The sequence below is a fragment of the Equus quagga genome, chromosome 14 (genome assembly GCF_021613505.1).
Source record: "Equus quagga isolate Etosha38 chromosome 14, UCLA_HA_Equagga_1.0, whole genome shotgun sequence".
NCBI classification, from domain to species: domain Eukaryota; kingdom Metazoa; phylum Chordata; class Mammalia; order Perissodactyla; family Equidae; genus Equus; species Equus quagga.
The window spans coordinates 40,145,409-40,167,986 of NC_060280.1; positions in this window are offsets into that span (position 1 = coordinate 40,145,409).

The window sequence follows — 22,578 nt, forward strand, 5'->3', positions numbered from 1 at the left end:
GTGGGGGCAGACATCTAGTCTCAGTTCCTGATAGTCTTTTGTTTTACTAGCTATGCATTGGAGACTGGAGCAATGCCCTATACCTTGATCTTTCAGTTGTCATTGATGATGGCTATCAGCACAGACTCTCCACCTGGGGTGTCATCCCATTCCTAAGGAACTCTAAAGAACAAAGTTATCAACCTATAGCAGTTGGGAGGGGCCATAAAATCTACAGAGTATGTCTGGGTTAGTTAATGAGAGGTCATTCAGAGTTACAATATGGTTTCTTTTCTGCAATATGGCTTCCCTTATGTCAACCTTGTGTTGAGCTGATATCATTAGAACTATTCACATTTTAAAATAGATAATTCTTTGTGGTCAGGGGCTAGCCTGTGCATTGTAGATATTTAGCAGCATTGCTAGCCTCTTCCCACTAGATGCCAGTAGCATCCCCATCCTCAGTTGTGAAATGGTCTCCATACATCAACAAATGTCCCCTGGGAGGGAAATTGCTCCACTGAGAACCACTGAATTAAATGAATCAATTAACAAACATTACCTGAGGAAAGCTGAAAGGTTGTGTCAAGTCCATGGTTTTTATTTTTTGGTGTTAAAATTAATTACAGTCAATAAACATGTATTGCACATTTGCCTATAAGGCAATAAACAAGACATGTGCTAGGCCCTGTGGAATTACAGAGAGCTGAAGAAGAAATCTACTGGCTCTTTAAAAACTGTCAAAGTTGACATTAGTGGAGCTGTTTTAAAATGGAGTTGGAGCTGCCTTTCCAGAGAAACTGCTTTGCTAAATCTTGGACTGGGCCAAACCTTTGGACTCAGCTAAAACCTCCATGTCTTACAACCAATTGTTTGGGAAGTTAACAGAAATGGACATCCTGATCACAAGACTGAAGATTATGGACTTTCTGTTTGAAGATAGAATCAGTAACCAATTATGCATAGCCAGGCACAACTTAACATATTAACACCCATAGACATTTTTTTTTCTTTTCCTCTTCTTTTCATGTAGTTACCCTTTTTCTTTCTTCATAAAAATGTTCCTCTTTCACCCTGTAATTGGGACACTATATGGGTTTTTACCGGAATCTGTGCTCCCCAAATTGCAATTCTTTGACCCCAAATAAACACTTTGCCTCCTAAATGGGTTTTTATTTTTGAAGGTTGACAAAACCTACAGATAACTCTTACATCACTGGACAGAGACATAGTGTGGATGGAGCTGGTGTAGCATAGCAGTAAAGAGTATAGCATTAAAGAACAGAGCGTAGTAGTTAGGATCAGAAAGTCTGGAGCCAGAGCACCTGGGTTTCGAATACTAACCTCAATATTCTCTAGCTGTTTAATTAAGGGAAGAGGGGGCAAGCTACTTAATAGCCCTATGCCTCAGTCTTTTTATCTGTAGGTTGAGAATGATGGTAATAGACTATATCATAGGGTTTTTATGAGGATTAGATGAGTTAATAGATGTAAAGTGTTCGGAATGATGCTCCTGCATAAAAAGTGCTATTAGCATATTTTGTTGAATCAAAGATACCATTTACTGAGTAATATATTGTATTTTGTAAACCACTAAGACAGAAAAAATTCTAATAAAGGTAATTTAAAAACACTATCAATTATAAGACTCATCCTGATTTCAGAGATGTAAAAATATGAAAAAAACGCATCTGAGATTTGATGTAATATGAGTATTTAGTATTTTTAGGGCTTTGTGGTCGGACGGGTATCTGAATTCTTGTGCTGCCACTTTCTAGTTGGGTCACAATTGAATGAATTATTTAGCTTCTTTGAGCTTGTTTTCTCATCTGTGAAATGGAAATAATAATCACCATCTCTCAGGGTTGCAGCAGATATTAAAGGAGGTTATTTATGTAAACTGCCTTAGCGAAAATTAGAGGCTCCATATATAGTAGCTATTATGAGTGTAGCTGTGTGGAAAACTGGAAATCTAGTGCTTGGAATGCAATGTCTTTCCATGTGAAGGTGTTTAATAGGAGGTGCTATGAAATAAGAGAATGGTGTCATCATGGCAGAACATGAAAGTCCTCTGGCAGTTCTAGATAATAGGATCGATTTCTCTTCCCTTTCCCCTTTATTTCTTGAATTCCTAATATATGTGTAATCCTGCGTATGTGGTGTTAGAGCTATTGGACACATGTTAGCCAGGTCCACCAAGTCTGAGGACATACCCATTAGATAGGATGACAAGATATTTAGTGCCTCTACATGTCAGAAATTGTACTATGTGCATTGTTTATTTCTCATAATAACACTGTGAGGTAGTTGTATCATTCCCATTTGCAGATGAGGAAACTGAAGCTTATAGAAGTTAAAAAATTTGTTTGAGGCCATATGCTTAAGATGAGGCAGAGATGGATTTTCCACTCAAGTTTTTCTGACTGCTAATGCCATAATCTGTTCATAGTGTGGGTAAAGTATTTTCATGAGAATGGAAGACAGTAGCTAATTTAATGCCATGACAGGAATTCAGAAGAGGTAGAGAGGAGTTGAACTGAATTGTTAGAGAATGCTTCGGGGAGGAGGGCACTTTGGAGGAAAGATAAGATTGGATGAGGCAGAGGGGTTGGTCCTAACTTTTACTCAAGTATTCCAGAAAGAAGGATGTTTTGAACAAAGGTGATGATACATATGACATATGGAGGGGTAGCAGGGAGGTTGGGCTGGCTGGATACAAGGAACTCTTTTGTGAGCCTAAGGAGCATGTGTTGTGTGGTCTCCTCTGGACCTCCAGCACCTAATATAGCACCTAGCATGGTCAGAGCTCAGTAGTGATTGAGTACGAAATACTATTGAATAGATTGTGGGAAATAAAACTCAAGATGTGGGTTAGGATCTCAGAGGATTTGACTGTCAAATTGAGGGGTTTGGACCTAGCCTATTAGTATTGAGACGTCATTGCATGTTTTTGAGCAAGGGAGTGGCAATAATAATTGTCCTTAGAAAGTGCTTACTATTTATCAGGTGCTCTGCCAGGTACCTTAAGCATAATACTTCATTTACTCTTCACAGCAAATCTGTGAGCCAGGTGTTATTATATTCACCCCATTTTTCAGATGGGAAACTGAGGCATAGGGAAGTCAGGGAAGTTTCCCAAGATCAGACAGTCATTAGGTACAGAGCTGGGATTTGATGTTAGGAAGTGGCCTATTTCCGCGTTCATGCTTTTAACCACTATTCTACACTGCTTCCTAGTGAAATGGTTTATTTAAGATGTTTCTCATCAAGAGAACATTTTTCATGTCGTTTTGTGTCTTATGAATCTATAAATCAGTGGCATAAATACACTTAAGTAAAGACCTGGGGTTACAAGTAAAAAAACTTCCTAATTCCTGTCTCCATGTGTCATTCCCACTCACCAACCCTGCCTCGAGTGCTTCTCTTTGTGCCTGAAAAAAACAGGGAGGGCAGGGAAGTAACTACCATCTTCTTCAACACATTGGTGCCTTTGGGAGCTACTTAGGGGTCACAGAAACGGTTTAAAACATGAGAAATGTCAAATTTATTATCCACAAAATGTCAAATTTATTTTCCACAAATGTCAAGTTTATTACCTTCTCTTATGGTGGGATTTAAATATTGCTAAATTTCTGGGTCCAAGTGGAAATGGAATTCTGAGGCCACATGTTATCTTGAAAGTATGGGAAGCAGGCATTGAGTCCTCATCTGTGTAAAATGAGTCTCTCAGAAAGCCCAGAGCACCTGGAGGGTATGTGGTGAGGAGAGCTGGGCCTGGCCCCTAGCAGTTGGTCTATATTTCCTTGTTAAATGAACAAGTAGGATTATAAAGGGAATAGGCATTCAGACTTATAAGATGTGCATTTAAAAGCTATCCCCTGCATCTATAGGGCACATGACCTTGGGCAAGTCACTTGATCTCTCTCAGTCTTGGTTTCCTCATCCAGTCAGTGGGGATAAGAATAACTACCTTACTGGGTGGTGGGGACAATTCAGTGAACCAAAATGAGATCCTTGTATAAAAGTTACCCAATAAAGTGGTGTGGAAATGTCAGAACCAATTTTTCTTAGCCCTCCATCAGGGCAAACCTCAGTACTTCTCTTTGCTTGTACAGACAGTGCCCAAACAGTAGTTGTCAATCCATTATTGCATCTTAATAATCTAACATGATATTCTACATGCCATAGTAAACTTTGACTAAGTCTGTAAGGGTATGCACATAATTGTTACTACTTTTAGTCATTCTTTGAGAAAATATTTTATTATATCAACAAATGACAGAGAGGCATGTAAGAAGTATTATTTTCATTGGTGCATAATGAAAATATAGCGTGAGCAGAATTTGTCATCCCAAAATATATCTCTTTGGCATGAGGATTATTTTAGGGTGATTATTTTTAAGGAACAGAAGAGACAGGAAGTTTTTCTTTTTACCTTCCCCTTAACTGCCTAAAAGAATTTTGATAAAAAAGCCTGTCTCAGGAAGCGAGCTATCACCAGTGATCACTATAAAGAACATGAGCTAGGTGGTAAACTGAGAGGAACTTAGCAGGGCCTGCTTGTTCAAAGTCTTCTCTGTGTCCCTTTGTCTCTGCATGGCATGACAAACATTTGTTTACCAAACATTTGCTCTTCCCATCTTCTTGTGAATTGTCTCCCTCCACTTTGAAGCTTCAGACTCCTCGCCTGCTTCTCCTTAGCTCAGGATGGCATATAAACCTCAAATGCCTGACTATCTTTGGGCCTTCTAGTCTTATGGAGCCCCTATGTACATAATTAAATTTGTTTTTCTCCTGTTAATCTTAGACTCACCAGAAGAAGCCAGAAGGGCAGAGGAAACCATTTCCCTCCTCTACAAAAAGAACGTAGATTCTATTTCCAATCTTTGAAAAGTTTGATAAATCCTGTTTTGATTAGCCAAAGGGAAGAAGCAGAATGGAAAAATGGGGAATGAACAGTATTAGGGCACAGATTCTGTCACTTCACCTTTAGCTGGTAGAAGGCAATCAGAAGGGACCATCAAGTATAACATCACATCCCACCTTTGCTGCTTATTAGCCAAGAGGTCCAAGCTCAACCTCTACAGACTGGTTGTAAAAATTAAACAACTAATGCATAATGTCTGGCACATAATAGACAATTCTAAATGGTAGCTTAATTTTCCTCTTAAACCTCTTAAACATTTAGTAACTCACTCATTTACTCAATTTGGAGACCCTACAGACACTTGTCAATAGAGTCAACTTGATGTATTAGAAAGTGGGCTAGAAATGCAGTCAGAGATCAGATTTTAGTGGTCCTGAGAAGCATGGTTTTCTGTAGACAATGGGGGAATTGAAGATTTGGTAGAGAAGGAGTGATAGGAAGTGATCCATTTTCAACTCATTTACACAAAATAACTACCACTATTCCTCTCCCTCCCCTCCTCTCTCTTCTTACTCTCTTCTTCTCACATTTCTATACTATTCTATAATTTTTGTTAAGCACTTTTTCTACCATTAGTTAATTGATCCCTAAAGCAATATACTGGTACGTACATTATTACTATCTGCATTTTACGAATGCGGAAACAGAGGCTCACACATTTGACCAAGATTACAGCTAGTAAAGGCAGAACTTGTACTTGAACCCAAATATTAGTATTCTAAGCCTTGTCCTGTTTCTTCTATACTTCACCACCATAATAGGAAAATAAAAACCAGTATGGGTCTTATGTGTCATCTATTTACCAGGGAAAAATACAGAACTGCCTTGAACACCTTGCTTCCAGGCCATGAAAATAACCCTTAGACCCAGAATAACCTTATCTTTGGATTTTGTTTCAGTACTATTTATTTAGTGATTGTTCTCTAAGTGACTTTCTGATGGCCATCATTTGATTTACAGACCTACTGAGAAAAGAAGTAATTTTAAACTGTTATTATTTCACAAAATAGCGCTGTGTTTTCACTGTGCCAATTTTGCCCCTGGCCCAATGCATTTAAGAATGTACGTTTTCTGGACCCATATCTATTACATATCTTTAGTATCGCTACTAAATCCTGGTTTTGGTTAGCACTGCTGCTAAAGCCTGGTTAGTTTTTCAAAGAGTTCACTGCACAGAAATGTGGTACATCTTAGTTACAGTTAATAGAGTTCGGCTCTGCATCCATCATGTTAGAGCTGGATAAAATCCTCTGGGATGTGGGGTCTAGCTGTCTGATTTTACAGATAAAGACACTGAGGCCCAAACAGGGGATTGGAGTAACTCAGGGTCAGAAGGGAGGTAGTGGCAGAGGTGCAACTCTGACTTGGGTGACCTAGTTCCTAGTTACCCTTGTGACTCTAAGAATGGCCCAAGGACCAGCAGCATCAATGAAACCTGTGAGTTGTTAAAAATGCAGATTCTGGGGCCCCCACCCCAGACTTACTGAATCAGAATCTGAATTGTAGCAAGACACCCAGGTGATTTATATGTACATTAAGGTTTAAGAAGTACTATTTTCTATTAAATTGAATTTTTGCATGAGAGAGAATGACTGACTGATTCTGGGGAAGTACGCACTGAGGTAATGAATTGTCCACCTGATGTCCTTTAAACACTTGACAAATGGGGCTGGCATTCAGGAAGGACATCTAGTGAGGGAGGCTAATCTGCAGGCATCTCTAAATAGGTAGTGGATAAAGCGTGGAGGGAACAAGATCCTCAGAAAACGGAGGAAGGAAACATCACTATTTAGAAGCTGGCAGACCCAAAAGAGCTAAAAGAGCTGTCAAGGAAAGGCCAAGAGTTAGCATGAGTACTCCAGCGTGCTAGAAGCCAATGAGAAGTGTTTTAAATTCTTTGGTTAATGTCATCAGAGAACAAAGAAAGATTAGAGAGATGAAAACTGAAAATTCTCCCTTTATTTAACAGCTAGCAGATCACTGGTTATTTGGCCAGGGTCCCCAAGGTAAGAACTGTGTCCTCCCAATCGTAGAAACTTTCGCTGGGCAGATGTTTCAAATACTAACTTCAGGCCATTCTTGGCTTTGATGGTAAAACCTTGTGCCAACAAATGCTTTATCTGCATTCAGCTGTGGCTGCTGCTGCTGGTCTCTGTCCTGCCTCTCAATCTCTGACTTCTTGGCTCTTGACTTGCCTGTTGCTTGTTAGACTCAACTTCCCATCTGATCTTTCTTGTGCTCATTTGTGTGTTCCCTTTTTCAGACCATCGGTGACTCCTAACTTAGGTTTACTCGGACTGATCTTCACTACCAGATCGTTTCTATTCCCCTCAACTCCCAAAACATAGTCCTCAAGTTGAAATTATCTGAGCTAAGTAAACACTGTTTAGGACGTCTCAGTCTAATGTAATAGGAACATCTCTTAGAGTAAGTAGATTACGGTTTAAACTCAGCCTTGGATAGCAGATGGGCTCCTCAAAAGAAGTCCAGTTTTGCCCTTGGTGCCAAAGTCTGAGCTGATGAACCAGGAGTGAAGTATTAAACATTAAACTAGTTTACTCCAATGCAATTGTCTGCACATAAGTTTTAATGTGTTTTTTGGGGCGTATCAGCAATTCTGGAGGGAAATAGAAAACATTTTACAACTTTTAAAACAACTAGTAGAATTTCAAATCCTAATTACTGCTTTAAAAACAGGATTATTGAAAGTTAATTGCATTGTTTCCACTTGCTGGCTGTCTTCTCTTTTGTAGGCTGCGTTGGAGACATTAGTGATTTCTTGATGTCAAAGACGTTAGCAGAATTATGAAAAGTCAGGAGGAGGAAGGATGTCAAAAATGGGTGATACCAGGCAAATTCATTGATATGAGCCAAAAACATTATTTCTTTGTGACAGGCACTAACTACTGTGCCTTCACATATTACCTTATTTAGTCCTCGCAATAAGCATATGGAGTAGGTGTTATTACCTGTATTTTGTAGCTGAGCCTTAGCAAAGATACATAGCATGTTTGTGGCAATAGACAAGATGCAAACTTGGTGTGTATTGATTCTGTATATAATTGGGTAATTTTAAAACTTATGTCAGTCAATGGAAAAAATTATTATAAAGTAAAGGAACATTTTCTATATTTCCTTTATCAATGTTATAAGCCTATTATATTTCACCGGGGTAAGGTAGTCCTTTGAAATCTATTGCTCAAGGAAAGAGCTATGGGATAGTGCCTTGAAGCTGCACAGCTCCTGGTAATAAAGGAGAATTTTCCCACAAATTGAATCTCTGGGCCAGCTGGGTCCTCTCTCAGCCCTGCACTTCTGCTTATGCTTGCACAGCTGTTCCCTACACCTGCAGTGTTGATCTGCCCTGCTCACCATCTCTCTACATCCAGTTACCAGCCTCCGTAAGTGCCCTTCTTGAAGTCATTTATGAGGCCACTTAGGTCCTGTGGGCCTGAGTTTCTCCATTAGTAATTTGGAAATGACAGAACTAACCCATGAGGTCATTGGTGTTTGAACCACATAAGGGTATAACTTATGTGGTGATTTTGATAAAGGAGTAATGCAAAAACATGAAACATTGAAGACAGCAACTGATCTTGAAATCCCACCTGAAAACTAGTACAAAATTTTTTAAAAGGAAATTTTAGTTCATTGAATGAAAACAAATTTATAAGTATTAGGTGAATTCAAGGCCAAAAATGAAAAGAAAGTGGCTGAAACTAAAGAATAAACTGAATTTCTGAATGAAATGTAGAAAAACCTATTTAAAACTATTTTAAAAATGGCTAACTTGAGCCAGCCCTGATGGCCTAGTGGTTAAAGTTCGGCATGCTCCACTTCAGTGGTCCAGGTTAGGTTCCCAGGCATTGAACCACACTGCTCGTCTGTCAGTAGACATGCTGTGGTGGTGGCTCACATAGAACTAGAAGGACTTGCAACTAGAATATACAACTATGTACTGGGACTTTGGGGAGAAAAAAAAAAGGGAAGATTGGCAACAGATGTTAGCTCAGAGGGAATCTTTCCCAGCAAAAAAAAAAAAAAGGCTAACTAGTCCACTGAGTTTCATAACTATGTTTTTCATTTGTGTAGAAATTGCTCTTGAAGTACAAATGAGGCAACTCGATAATAAGAGACATCTGAGACATTTTAAGTCACCCAGCTATACTGTGGATATTACCATCAGTTCTCTTTAAGCTCGTATATCAGTTATCTTGTATTTGTCTTGAAGCAGTGATTAAAATAAGCTTTTTCTCAGAATGTCTGCACCTGAATCTTTCCATAATTACAATTCAACTTAATAAATACTAATTTAGTGCCTTATAAATACAGTGCATGGTATTAGGCACTGTATAAACTCAGAAAATTCATACAAAATTTATCTTCATCATGAGCTGGTCTCATGAGGGCAAACATTGTGTTTTACTCAGATTTTCCATATGCAGCCAAGGCAGGGCTTGGTGGTTTAAGAGGCCAGAAATAACATCAGTAGTTTTAAGTTGCTTGGAGACTCTATGTGAAGTAAGAGATAAATCAGGAATTAGGTGAGGGCTGGGGCGTTTCTATATTCTGTGAGTGTGCTTTGTGTAAATGGAGAGAGCTGTTAGCACAGGATACATGGTACATGGAGATTTAAGTTTTTCTCTGGGGTCATAGTAGACTCTGGCTTTAATTGGTTCTCAAACAGGTGAAAGTTTCTGTGGCTTTCTCATCAAGTAGAATGAGAATGGCCTTCTTATTCTCGTGCCTTCACTAAAGGTCCATTGCTGGAAGATAACAAGTAGGAGATGAAGCAAATCTTTGTAAAATAAAGGCAACTAAAACAGCATTTAATGGAAAGGTGGAGCAGGAAGAGTTGGTCTGAGGGAAGGGCCTCAGACAGTGATAGGCAGGGTGTTCTCTTTGGAGATTGTACAGCTGGGTTGGAAGCGTACTCTTGCCAAGCACCCTCCACGGGCAAGGGGGCTAAGAAGGTGATAAAAGTGAAAATAAGTGCTTTACTGACCTGTCTCATATTTAGAGTGTAATGGGGCAGTGGACGTCAGTCTCTTCAACCTTGGTGGTGCCAAGGATGGGCACCCAGGAAGGGCCTTGGACTCTTTTTAGGTGACCGGCATAGTCAGGTTCTTGGTTTTTATGGAATGAATAACGATAAACATCAGTTTGAGGGGCACTGGAAAGAGAATGTTCAGAAGTCAGAGCGAGAAGACAAGATTAGAGGCTGACTCCCTCATTGGTGACCTATGTGATCTTGGGGGAAACAATGCTGAGCTCAGCTTCCTAGTCACTGAAATGGACCTACGAATACCTTACCTCCTTGAGGTAAGGATCAAATGAGATGATTTCCGTGAGGGTGCCCTATAAACCACAAATTGTCCTATAAAGTTCGCAATCTCCATTTGTGAACAATTGGATATCATTCTAGGGCAGGGTGGGGTGAGGGTTTTTCATTGCAAATTATATTTCCTTCTTTTAAAATATAAAATTATGTCTACTGGTGAATATGCAGGAAGTCCTTTTTAACATTTTCTCTTAAATGAACCCACACTTTGTCCTAACATCTTGTCCAAGTGTGGTCTCAGCAGAATTCTTTGTGAAAACTTTGGAGACTGATTTGTCAGAGCTGCATCACATTTTTACGTTGATGGGGTATAATTTGTCTTTCTATAATCCCACATCTTTCTAGCTTTTCTTCAAGTTGGTCAACTGTTAAAAATGTGTCTCCTTGAGATTGCTCCTTAAAGACCTATCGGGAAACAGCAAAAAAAAATCGTAGAGTGAATGTTAGACACTGAAGTAAGAGGACGATGCAATTTCTTCCTTAGATTTCTAATTGTCTCTGGTGGGCCAATTAAAAGTTGATCACTATGATGATAAAAAATATGGTGGTAGAAGAGGAAGAGCTGAGGGAGGGGGTGTTTGGGAGCTCTTAGTCATAAAATGAACTAGAACAATTTGTTTACTTTGGGAGTTGTTTTAGCAAAGCATTTAAAATGGAAAACTTGAAAAAGGGACCTCAGAAAGAGGTTCATTGCAGTAATACGGCATGGAAATGCCTGGCCCAGTAGAGTGAGAAATTTCTGTTGCCTTGGGTAACCAAATATGAAATCTTCAAGAAGCTATAAAGAGTGATTTAGTTGTGCCTATGGTGTTGTGGGAAATAACTTACTGATGAAACAGCTTTTGTAACTTGAGCTGATTCTACAAGCTGGCTCTAAAGTGTTAGAAAGCAGACAAGAGTATAAACTAATTAATCAGCTCTACTGATCCCTAAGGTGTTGCCTCTGTCTATGCAGGGTTGTTACGGAAGTTTGAAAATGTGTAAAGTTCTTGCCTTGCTGGTCATTAAAGTACTGAAAATATGCTGTCCTGCAGTTGCAGTGAGAAAGCCTCCCCAGTTGGAACAAATTTTCTCCCCTCATTTTGCCTCCTCTGCTTGTTTCCTGAGTGGCAGATGGACAGATGTGAGAATGTAAATACAAACCACTCTGACAGCTACTGTAAAGAAAGAGTTGCTTATGATGACATAGTATTTGTACTCAGCAAGCTTCTGTTGTGCCGTGTTATATAGCAGTTGGCTATATAATGTACACAATACAGCTGCTGTCTAAGCTAACGGGTCCCTGTGCTCACACGGCATGGAATTATATACAACTGATTTTTAAATATTCTAATAGAAAACACTTCCAGACAAGCTTCAGTTGAGGGCGCATGTGGGAACATTTTTTACTAATTGTAAAAGTCTAAGCTTTAAGAGATCCGAATATGGCAGGCCCTGATATAGGGCAGAAGGAGCGCTTGGTGACTGGTCCCGCAGTCTCAGTTCCCAATGCTTAAGCACCAGGCTTTGGCTAGTGACATCTGCTGTGTCAGCAGATTATCCGAGATATGATGAGTCTGTCATTTGGGAATAAAAGTACTAATAATAGTAATAACTAAAGTAATAACAAAGTCTCTTCTCTTGACAATGTACAACTGAGCTGTTCCCTTGTGAATTCCTCTGCTAAGATGAGATTGAAAACCTAAGCAACGACCTCTCAGCTCAGCTCTAAGCCATGCTCTTTGACTCCCAGGGTCTCTACACATGCTGTTCCTCCTTGCTTCATCTTGTGAGTGCCTTTCTCAACTTCTGAAGTGAACCTTTGTCATTCTTTTTGGGTGCCCAGAAACATCAAATACTCTTCCTATTCTTGAGGCGTTCTTTACTTCCTACGTCTCAAATTTAGAAAATGGGCTTTCCCAATCTCTCTTGCATGTAACTCAGGCTCCACCAGTCAAATGCACTTACAAGAGACTCAGAATAAGAGGCTAGAGCTTCTGAGGCTACTCCTGAGGCCAAGTGGCTGGATCTATACCAGTGGCGGCAGCAGTGGTCTCTCCATTGGAGCAGTTCCATGATGAGGTTTAGGTGTTATTCCTAGCTGCACAGCTTCTCATAAAATGTTAGCTTTCCTCTGATAAATTTATTTGCTGCTAAAAATAGACAAATGTATTTCTTGTTATTTGCAACTAAGAATCTTGTGTGATATGCTCAAAATCCAGTACAAAGACATCACCTCTGTGAAGCTGTCCCTGGCTCTTCTAGAATGAGTTCCTTCTTCCCCTCACTGGGCTCCTGAAGCTTCATTCAACACAGGACGTGATCACTGCCTGTCTAAGGGTGTGTGTTCCCCTTCTTCCATGCCAGGCACTGTGCCTCATGCATGATGGTCCCTCAGTAAAAGTGTATGAGTGAAGTTACGCTCTGATCCATGTCCTATTGTCTTGTTGGGAGAGTGCCCAAAGTGCTCTGCGAGTCAGCTGGCACACACTTTGTTGGAAGGTCTGAAACAGGCATAGTGTGGCTGAGAAGGACTGAGAGGAAACTTGTAGAAAACCCTGCTTCATGCCTTGTTTAGCATTTCTTGTTTGGAAGCCACACTCTGGTCTGACTGGTACGAAGTTCTCTCTTGGTCCTCAGTGGTGCATACTCACACTTCGCTTATATTTCTTAGTTGCCTTCATTTTACTGTTTCCAGTCTTGCCAGCTGCAATTCTCTCCCTAGTAACAGGCCTTAATGAACTTGTTGGACTCTATTGCATCTATTACGTTTTTTTATATCAGTTTTTAACTGATAGTAGCAACTTGGTGTCACAGCTGAGGCCCATGATACTGAAGCAAACAGATGAGTACTTTTATTCTCATCTCGCTGCTTCACACTGTGTTCTCACCTGCTGGTGTATCCAGTTGCTGCCCTTCTCTGTGTACAGCTGTGGAAGTATCTTCTCAGTTTCCTGACCTCTCTTCAGGCCCAGGGATTATTCACTACTCTCCCTTCTTCTGTAATGATATCGAGCCTCTTTTGTGGGGTAAAGGATCTGCCGTCCCCTCACTTAGTCCCTTTCCAAAATCTCTCTTCTATTATCTGCCCGCAGTCAATCATACTTCCTCATCTCATTAACATTTTTTTAAAATCTATTTTCCCATTTGGCAACTTTATACCTTAACAATAATTTCATATACTTATAAGCAAAAAAATCGAGGAGGGGGACGCATCCATGAATAACCAAGAGACTCTGCAACAAGCTGTGATCCTTTAATCACTGTTTAAATATCTGTCTGAAATCTTGGCATTTCAGGAGTCAACAAAAAAGGGAAGCAGGGTACCATCCAGATGAAATGGTGCAATTTCACCTCACTGTCCTCTCTTAATTAATTTCAAGGAGAAACTCAAAGGGATCATGAAAAGGTGGAATGAAAATGAGATGCTTCAAGCCTGTTCTATTTTTGTTTCCTGAAGTCAATATCTCTTAAAATTGGAAGGCGGAATCCAGGTGTTAGCATGGTTATTAGCCTGGGGAGATGTGAGGGTGGAGGTCATGCAGTAAAAGGGCACCAAAGTATGCATATTGCATGAGGGATTAATTGCCAGGAGGATGAGAGAAGAATTGTGGCAGTTAATATCCAGAGCCTGAGCAAACACTGACATGGGAAAATTGTCACATATCTGCAAACATAAGAGGGTTCTAAGCCAATGGATAAAAAAGAATTTAGCTTCTTTCTTCATACATGATAGAAGATCACTTGGGGGAAAATCACTAAAGATGAGCTGCATTGTGTAGCATAGCCTAAATATTTTCAAATTGAAATTCTGAACATGCTCATGGTAATTGAGACTCAAAAAAGTGAGGGAAAGGGGCTCCTTACCCCCTTTCCTGGCTTCGTGGTACACCTTCTGATCAAGTTTGCTTATTTTGCAAATCTGTAGCTGTAGTGCTGTATAGTGAAGATTCGAGTTTATCATCCAGAGCCCAAGGTGCTATTAGATCCCAAGCACTAAATGGGAATTCAATTATATTTTCCCCATTCTATTTACTAAAGCAGAAAATTGGAATCATTAGTCTTAGGCTAGTGTTTCTCACTTGTGTTTGGGGAGGGGAAAGAGATACTTCTTCTCCAGGAGAACATGTCACACTCTCCCAGGGGATGTATGAAAATATGTAGTTGATATTACCCAATTTTTAAAATCAGAGGGCCACAAGAAGCCATTATTTTTGTAGTGTAAATTAGATCAAAAAAGCTACAGACAATGTCTTGCATGATGAGGACACATAGAAAATAAACTTTTCTCTGGCCCTCAGTGACTCTGTAATGAAGACAAGAGCAAGGTGTTTGGACACATACAGGGGAGCAAGAGCTCCAGCGAAGGGGGGAAATTTTAATGTTCATCATGAAAGGGCCCAGCTAAAAAAACATTGAGAAGCATGCTTCTATAACAGGGTCCCACACAATAGGTCCCAGAACAAGGATGCCATGTTTACCTTCAGTTAACTGGAAAATTCAATCTAATACAGACTTCCTGACCGTTTTGATTAAGAGAAAACCAGCTGTTACCAGTTTGATTTTTTCTTTCTTTTTTTTGTTTGCATTACTATTTTTGGTAGTATATTGACCTTCATGTAATGGTCTGCTTGAAGCCAGAGGAGTTCTTTATGCCACTGCAGGGTTCTTCCATGGCTGGGGGCAGTTTGCTGGGACGGAAGAAAGAGGAATTATTGAGAACAGATGTCCCTTTTGATTTGATTCTTAGCAAAATGGCGTAATAGAGTGCTCACTAATGCATAAAGAATCTGTTACAACCATTCTCTTGCTTTGCTTGGAGGAAGCACACGAGTAAGAAGTGTCTTTTCTGTCATCTTTTCATTTCTCACTAAGCTTGTTTGGGAAAAGAAATGACATTAAGGAATTCTGTGTAAGTGTTAAATTTGTCCCTACATCCAAATCTAGCATTGTTTAAGGTTACAAAACCATCAAAGGAATTTGAGAAAAGGAAAAAAGGATGTAAGCCATGTAACTATCAGATAGTTTGAAGAATAGTGGTTTCAACTATGTTTTCCTTAAAACTTCAAGATCTCATGCCAGAATTAAAATGCAGAATCCCTAGTATATGGTTAATCACTCAAGAATTTTCCTCAGCAGAGTTTGCAGGGAAAAGTTTACTTTAGCTTTAAGAATCATATTTTTGTTACCGCACAAAGAGCACGATCTGCTCACCATGAGACAAAAGCCGATAGTCAAGAGCCAAGATGGTGGCAGAGAAAAGGCATTTTATTCAGCTTGCTAGCAAGAGGGAAGATGGCCGTCTAATGTCTAGAAGAACCATCTTCAATGAGGCACAGAATCTTGAAGCAGTTATATAGGCCAGTGGGTTATGGGGGAAGGGCTTAGGAATGTTGACCCTCTAGTGTTACAGACTGGGAGTTGCCACACCAGATCTTTCAGTTTTCATTGATGATGGCTATCAGCATAGACTCTCTGTTTGGGGGTCATCACATTCCTAAGGAACTCAAAAGAACAAAGTTATCATCTTATTGCTGCTGGGAGGTATATGCAGTAGCAGGGGTCATAAAATCTACAGAACAGGTGGATCTCCTGTAGGGCACAAACCCAGCTGGGTTAGTTAGACAGAGGTCATTCCAAGTTACAACATGGTCTCTTTTCTACAATATGGCTTCCCTTATGTCAACCTTGTGTTGAGCCAGTTTCATTTTTTCTTTCCCTTTGGAGGAATTCAGAATGAGTCACCCCGAGATGTGCTTCTCTAGAATGCAGATTATTTCAAGCTAAAAACAATCAAGGCCCAAAAGATTAAGGAAGAACCTTTGAACTTCCCCCAGCTGCCTAAAAAGAATTTAGAGAGAGGATCTGTTCAAGGAAGAAGCTAACACCACAGATCACCATAGTATAATGTGGACTAGGTGTGGGGCACCCAGCAAGGCCTTTTGATCCTCTCTGTATCCCGTTGTTTTGGGATGGCCAGGAAACATTAGTTTACCAAAAATTTACTCTTTTCATTCTTCTTGTGAATTGCCTTTCTTTCCTTTGAAATCGCAGGCCCTTGCCCCCTTCTCCTTAGTCCAGAATGACATATATACCCCATTTTGCCTTTGAAATCTCTCATGTTAATGTGGACTTCTCATGTATATGTAATTAAATTTGGTTTTCTCCTGTTAATCTGCCTTATGTCATTTTAATTATTCGACCGGCCTAAAGAACCAAGGAGGGAAATGGGGAATTTTCCACTTCCCAACATTTTTTGATGTGGGTTCAGTGAGGTGAGGAGTCAAAAGAAAGATTTCTTGGACTCTCAAAGTCTAGTAGCAGTGCTCCTTTATTCAGAGAATAGCGTGGAGCAACATGAGGACAGGACCCATGGGCAGTAAAGAGCTGCGATGGGTTGAGGGTAGGGCTAAATTGATAAGGCATAGGTATGTGAATTATTTCTTTACAAGACAAAGGAAAGATCATGAAAAAAAATCATTAAAATGGTATCAGTGCAGATGGGGTCTGGGTATTGGGTGGTCCTATAACTTTGGATAGGAATCAGGTTGGATTAGGTCAGGACATCCTGTGCTTCCTGGAGGATGATATAGATTGGTATGTAGGGCAGGACACCTTGGGCTTCTCTCCCTGGGGCAGCCTTGATGCTCATCACTTTTACCTTTTGTTTTGTTTTGTTTTGTTTTGTTTTGTGAGGAAGATTGTCCCTGAGCTAACATCTGTTGCCAATCTTCCTCATTTTGCTTGAGGAAGATTGTCCCTGAGCCAACATCTGTGCCAATCTTCCTCTATTTTATATGTGGGATGCTCCCACAGCACGGCCTGATGAACATTGTGTAGATCCATGCTCAGGCTCCAAAACCAACCACAAACCCCAGGCCGCAGAAGCAGAGTGTGCAAATTTAACCATTATGCCACTGGGCAGGCCCTCCTTTTAACGCTTTTAATTTCAAGAGTGTGCTTTTAATAAAAATACTTTCCAAATTTTTTTTGATGATTCTGTTTGCTGAATTGCAGAAATGTGTCCTCTGATATGCATATAGAACCATAGAGTAATCCTCCCATTAAATGCAGCAGGGACTCTATGCTTAGGAGGACTCTGTGCTCATTCCTGGGTTTCTCAACTTAGAAAAGATTTGGAGAAATACAGAGGAGGCCAAAAATATCAGTATGGAAATTACGGATCTGAATTCAAGTGCTAGGGCCAAAAGTGTATTTCATATATACTCAAGAAAGAAGAAGAGGCTAACATTGCCATATGAGGATCTAGACCAGTATTTGTCACTAGTGTTCTGAGGGATGCTAATAGCTCTTTTATAAAAAAGGGCCACTTCTGTGAATAGTTATTATTAACCAACTTGGCATAGGAATGGCTTCCAGGAATATTCCTAACACGTAGTGTGCCAGGCGTTATGATGTGAAGAGGCAGGGCTAGATGTCACATTACAGTGTACATGTGTCCTACTGTGCCTGGTTCTGGAATATATGAGCAAGGCTTACTGGAAGGAGCTGGAAGCTGGCCTGTGGAATATTTTCCCCATTGTCAGACATACAACAGTGTAAGCAGAGGATTCACTTCTCCTTGATGTCTACTCAAAACCATCAATAATATGAAACAATATTCGATCAACCGTGCTAGAAAAAGGGCTCTTCCTGTTTTTTCTGCAAAGAATGATACTCCAAAATTGTTGTTATACGAAGAGACAATCAAAGAGTAAGTAACAAAAGAATGTATGAAGAAAGTATTATAGAGTAGATCAGGCAGTTACTTAGTAAACATATGTTATTTTCCTGGATTTGATAATGTGGTGTTTGTTGACATTTTAAAACTTGCAATTTATTAGAATTTTTTCTTATTCTAAATCCATGTTAAATTTTGTGCCTAATTTCCTATATACTTTTTAATTCTTTTTCTTCAAAATGGCTCCCGAAATTGTATAAGATTTAGGCCTCCCCAAACCTGGATTTCTAACTGTGAATATGCTATCCTAGTTTATAATGACAGATTCCTGACTTTTTGTCTTTTTAGATGTGTATGCAATGGTTTGAAACACACCCTGAGGAGGGCATTTCTGAAACGTCTCTGTACAGCTCATCTGTTCTGTCAGCAGCCTCATTGTTCGCACAATTTTCCATTAGTAAGTCTGGGGTGGATCTGGGCTCTGACAGGGCTCATGATTAAGTAGCTCATCCAATATTTGGTCCTCAGTGTTGTCCAAAAGGATTAATTCAACATAATTTATCAAGAGGAAATAAATCTTGTTAATTCAAATGAGCCTAAATAAGAGTAAATCTTTCTTGTTCTTAGAGACAATAACTGTGAATAAAATAAGATGAGAAAGGATGTAAGGACTATCCGTCCATTAATAAAATGAGAAAGGATGTAAGGACTATCCATCCATTAATAAAAGGAGTAGCCTTATTTGCATTGGTTACTGATGTGCTTCAGCTGAGTCTCAGCTTAACTATCATTTGAAATATATTTAACTACAGTAACAACAAGATAGAGGATGCAATTCATCACTGAGTTGCTCTTTGCCCTCAGAACATAATGGAGCCATAGTACTTTGATTCCTAGTAAGTGATTTTTCTTTGGGGCTTGGTGAGAACTCAGATTCTCTTAGTACAGATATCAGTCTCAATTGAATATACATGAAGACAAAACACAGGCAATAGAGCAGAGAGGAAGGGACAGCTAAACAGCTCTGCTTGAGTGAGTTTCAACTCAACCCTTGCTGGAGGGGAGAAGCCAGTGAAGTAACAACGGTGTTATTGTCATGGATCACAGGGGTCATGGAGGTGCTGCTCTTCTACACGTGATAGACTCTGGAAGTCATGACCTCAAATTAGAATTCCCAGTTCTCCCATACTGTGTCCCCGAGGACTTGGAACACCCCTGAACCCACCTGTGCCATGAACACATTTTTAGGGCCGCCCTGCCCTCGTCACCTTTACGTCCAAATCCTATTCAAGGCCTCCATCCGGCCTTCCCCGTCTTTCTCTCCACTAAGCAACCTAACTTCGTTTCTTTTTATCCTTGTTATTTTCTCGATTGTGTTGTACTGTTTATCACAGTGCCTGTCATTGGGTAGGTACTCAAACATTTGTTGAATTAATTATTATGATCATCTTACATTAATGATCGCAAATGAAATTTGTTATTAATGATAATGATGAAAATTATATAACAAAGAGCCATAATAGTAGGTACTGTATATTAAATGCCAAACACTTTTCACATATTGTCTTTTGAAGCTTTACAGAAACCTTTTAAAGTAGTTATAATTGTTTCTATTGAACAGTTCAGAAAATTGAGACTCAGAGAAACTAATTTATCCCAAATTATGCAGCTAAAATCTTTTTTTGGGGGGGAATCTAAGTTATTTCTGTATTCATTTTCTATAGAGTAAAATTATATTTTATATATCATATAAGTGTACTATATTGAAGACATCATTCATATGTATGTAAGTATGTGAATCTATTATCTGTTTCTCTTTCCATAGTATGAGCCCAATGAAGGCAGAGATGGCTCTTATTTATATTTGTATGCTCAAATCCTTGCAGAATCTACTAGTCTAGTAAATTCGTCAATGGACCTTTGTTTGTTTTCTCAGGAAAAGCCTGTCCGGGCATTTTGTCTGGTTCTTGAGACTAGCAGAATGTGCAAGTGTCTTGATTTAAGGCAGATTAGTTCAATTATATTTAAAGCATTTCATGTCAAGCATGTAATGTCCAATATTGTGCAGAAAGACATTAGATTAGAAATGGTGAGACTTTTATTTCCAGTGCAGAAATGGGCATAAATTAACTTTGTAATTGGAAAGAAATGGACTCATTAAATAGGTTATAGCTTTGCAATTGATTGTCTATCCATGTACTCAATGGTTAGGTTCTTGAAAATTATCTTTATCTTAGCATAGCTTTCTCTGAAAATAGAGTCTGAGTAAAAAGTTTGAAGGCAGGTATTTTATATGGGAATGTGATCCTAGGAGCAGAAGTGAGGGAGGAAGGGAATGAACCAAGAAGGAAAGCCAATGCAATGAAGCCAATACAGAGGCCACTGCTATGGGTGATTGGTTGCTTAATCCGATGGGGGGAAATATATCTAAGAACCCTAAAAACTATCCCCTGAGGAAAGAAAGGAGAACCATTTATCCATTAGCTCCTCTCTCCGTTGGTTGAGGATAGGCCCACATGGCGTTAAGTCCCTGCTTCCAGATTGTGATATGTGGGGGACTTCTTGAGAGATTAAAAAACCTGGTTTCTGCAGCACTGGCTGGAATGGGAGGTGAAGCTGAGAGAGTTTTCAGTGGTGTTCAAGAAGTGTCAGATATACTTGGGTAATTAAAAGTACCTTTATCAAGATTGATTTACATTTAAGAAATAAAGAGAAACAATGATATATTGGGCAGGTTAAAAAATGTTCTTGTTAATTATCAGATTAATATGAGCAAATCACCAGCTGACAGGGAAGAAGTAAACGTAAAAAAATTATTATGATTCAAAAAAGTTTCTAACAATGTCCGATTGATCCAGATGACACTAGCGTAAGTTTATTAGCTATGTTAGTCTCTATCTTCTATATTAAAATCATTTTTGCATTTGAAGTTTTTGTCATAAGCAACGATGTCCTGAACTTAATGCTTCTGTTAATATTGGTGCTCTCATCGTCTATTCTTGTCTCTTTAGGATGAGCCATTCATCTGCTGTGGGAGACATCTTTACTTTTTTCATGGAAGTGAAAGTTGACAGGCTTTGGTTGCTTCTTTATTCCTGGAATGTTACCTAATGTTTTCCAGTGTAATACATTTAACTTAAACACTGATATTTTAGATTTGTACATTAAAACGAAGCACTGGGGATACATGTGAGTGCATAGAATATAATCTCTGTACATCTGAACAATGCAGAGGAACATGAAAACTGGGGATGCTGTTGAAGGTGAGGAAACCACCATGCATCATGCTATGAATGTGTTATGCTGTTTTTATTTCATGACCGAGCAGCCTTCTTGAACAGCAAAGATTTCTGATATAGTCTAGGGACTGAAATAATCTGCCGAGAGCTTTGATTACTAGATGTGAGATCTCGACAATGTCATTTTGGGTAGGAATCCTGACCTACCATTATAAGATCTTGTTTAAAGCTGGGGCCCCTGGAGTACTGGATGGAACCTACCATAACACTGTTAGACTTGGAGAGGTTATCACAGAGGGAAAGAGAAAATAAAAACAAAAAGAAAACACTGAAAAACAACTCACAACAACCTTACGTAGGAATGATGGAGAACATCATCCGTCATTGGGAAGGGAAGGGAAGGAGGGAAACATAACTCTTGCATCATAAAACACACTGAATGTCAAGCAGAATCAGTAAAAATATATCAAGTTCTAGTCACTTCATTTCATACCTGGTTGGGAGTGATTCCTCATTTTGACTTAGATAAAAGTCTGACTACTTTAGCTGACAATACTTGCAGTTTCATACTAGCTATCTAAATAAATTGTCTTCCTTTCGGTGTGAATCAAGTAATAATCATAGTCATAATCATAATTATAACAAAAATTTCATCTCCGTAGGTAAGGATTCTGAACCCTGTAGTTTTTATTCACAGTCTTCGCACTGCTACCTAAACTGGGTTAGCATTTCATGATTTCTTATCTTTCTTGAGTTTCCTAAGTTCCTACGGTTTAGAAAGAGGAAAAACATTTCTCTGTGTGAGTGGAATAACGGCAAAATTCACTTTTATTTTCTATTGTGTTATCTTTCCAGAATTTAGTTTGGCAAAACCCCCTAAGTTCCTAGGACCTGCGGGGCCCAGGGGAGCAGATATCTATAGCGGTGCGTGACTGTTTTCTCAGTTCAGTTAAAGGCGCTGTACTTTACATCTCTGCTGAAGAGCTACCAAAGAATGAATGAGCTTCTTGACTTTTTTCTCTTTTTCTTCATGTTTAAGCTCCAGTAAGTAGTTGCTGCCTGGGAGATGAAGCAAACCCCACAAAGAAGAAACGAAAAACTAATAAATGGTTATTTATCATTGAGGAGGCAGAAATCAAGCAAAATCTTTGTAGCTTCCTAATGCCTTAAATCTACATACTATGGACAAATGTTTGCTTTTTATCATCATATCAGTGGTAAAGAGCTTATTCATTGGTGAAAACTCATTTAATCTTCTGAGTATTTTTCTCACCAATGTTCCCACTCAAGTTTCATGAGGGAAGGGGACATCTCCCTTTGCCTACTATGCCTGTTAAATTATCAACATTTAGTTTCCTAGCTTTTGGGGTATTCATAAGTAGTGACGTAGTCAATGTATTTGTAATTGGTTCCACTGAAATTTCCTTCTCAT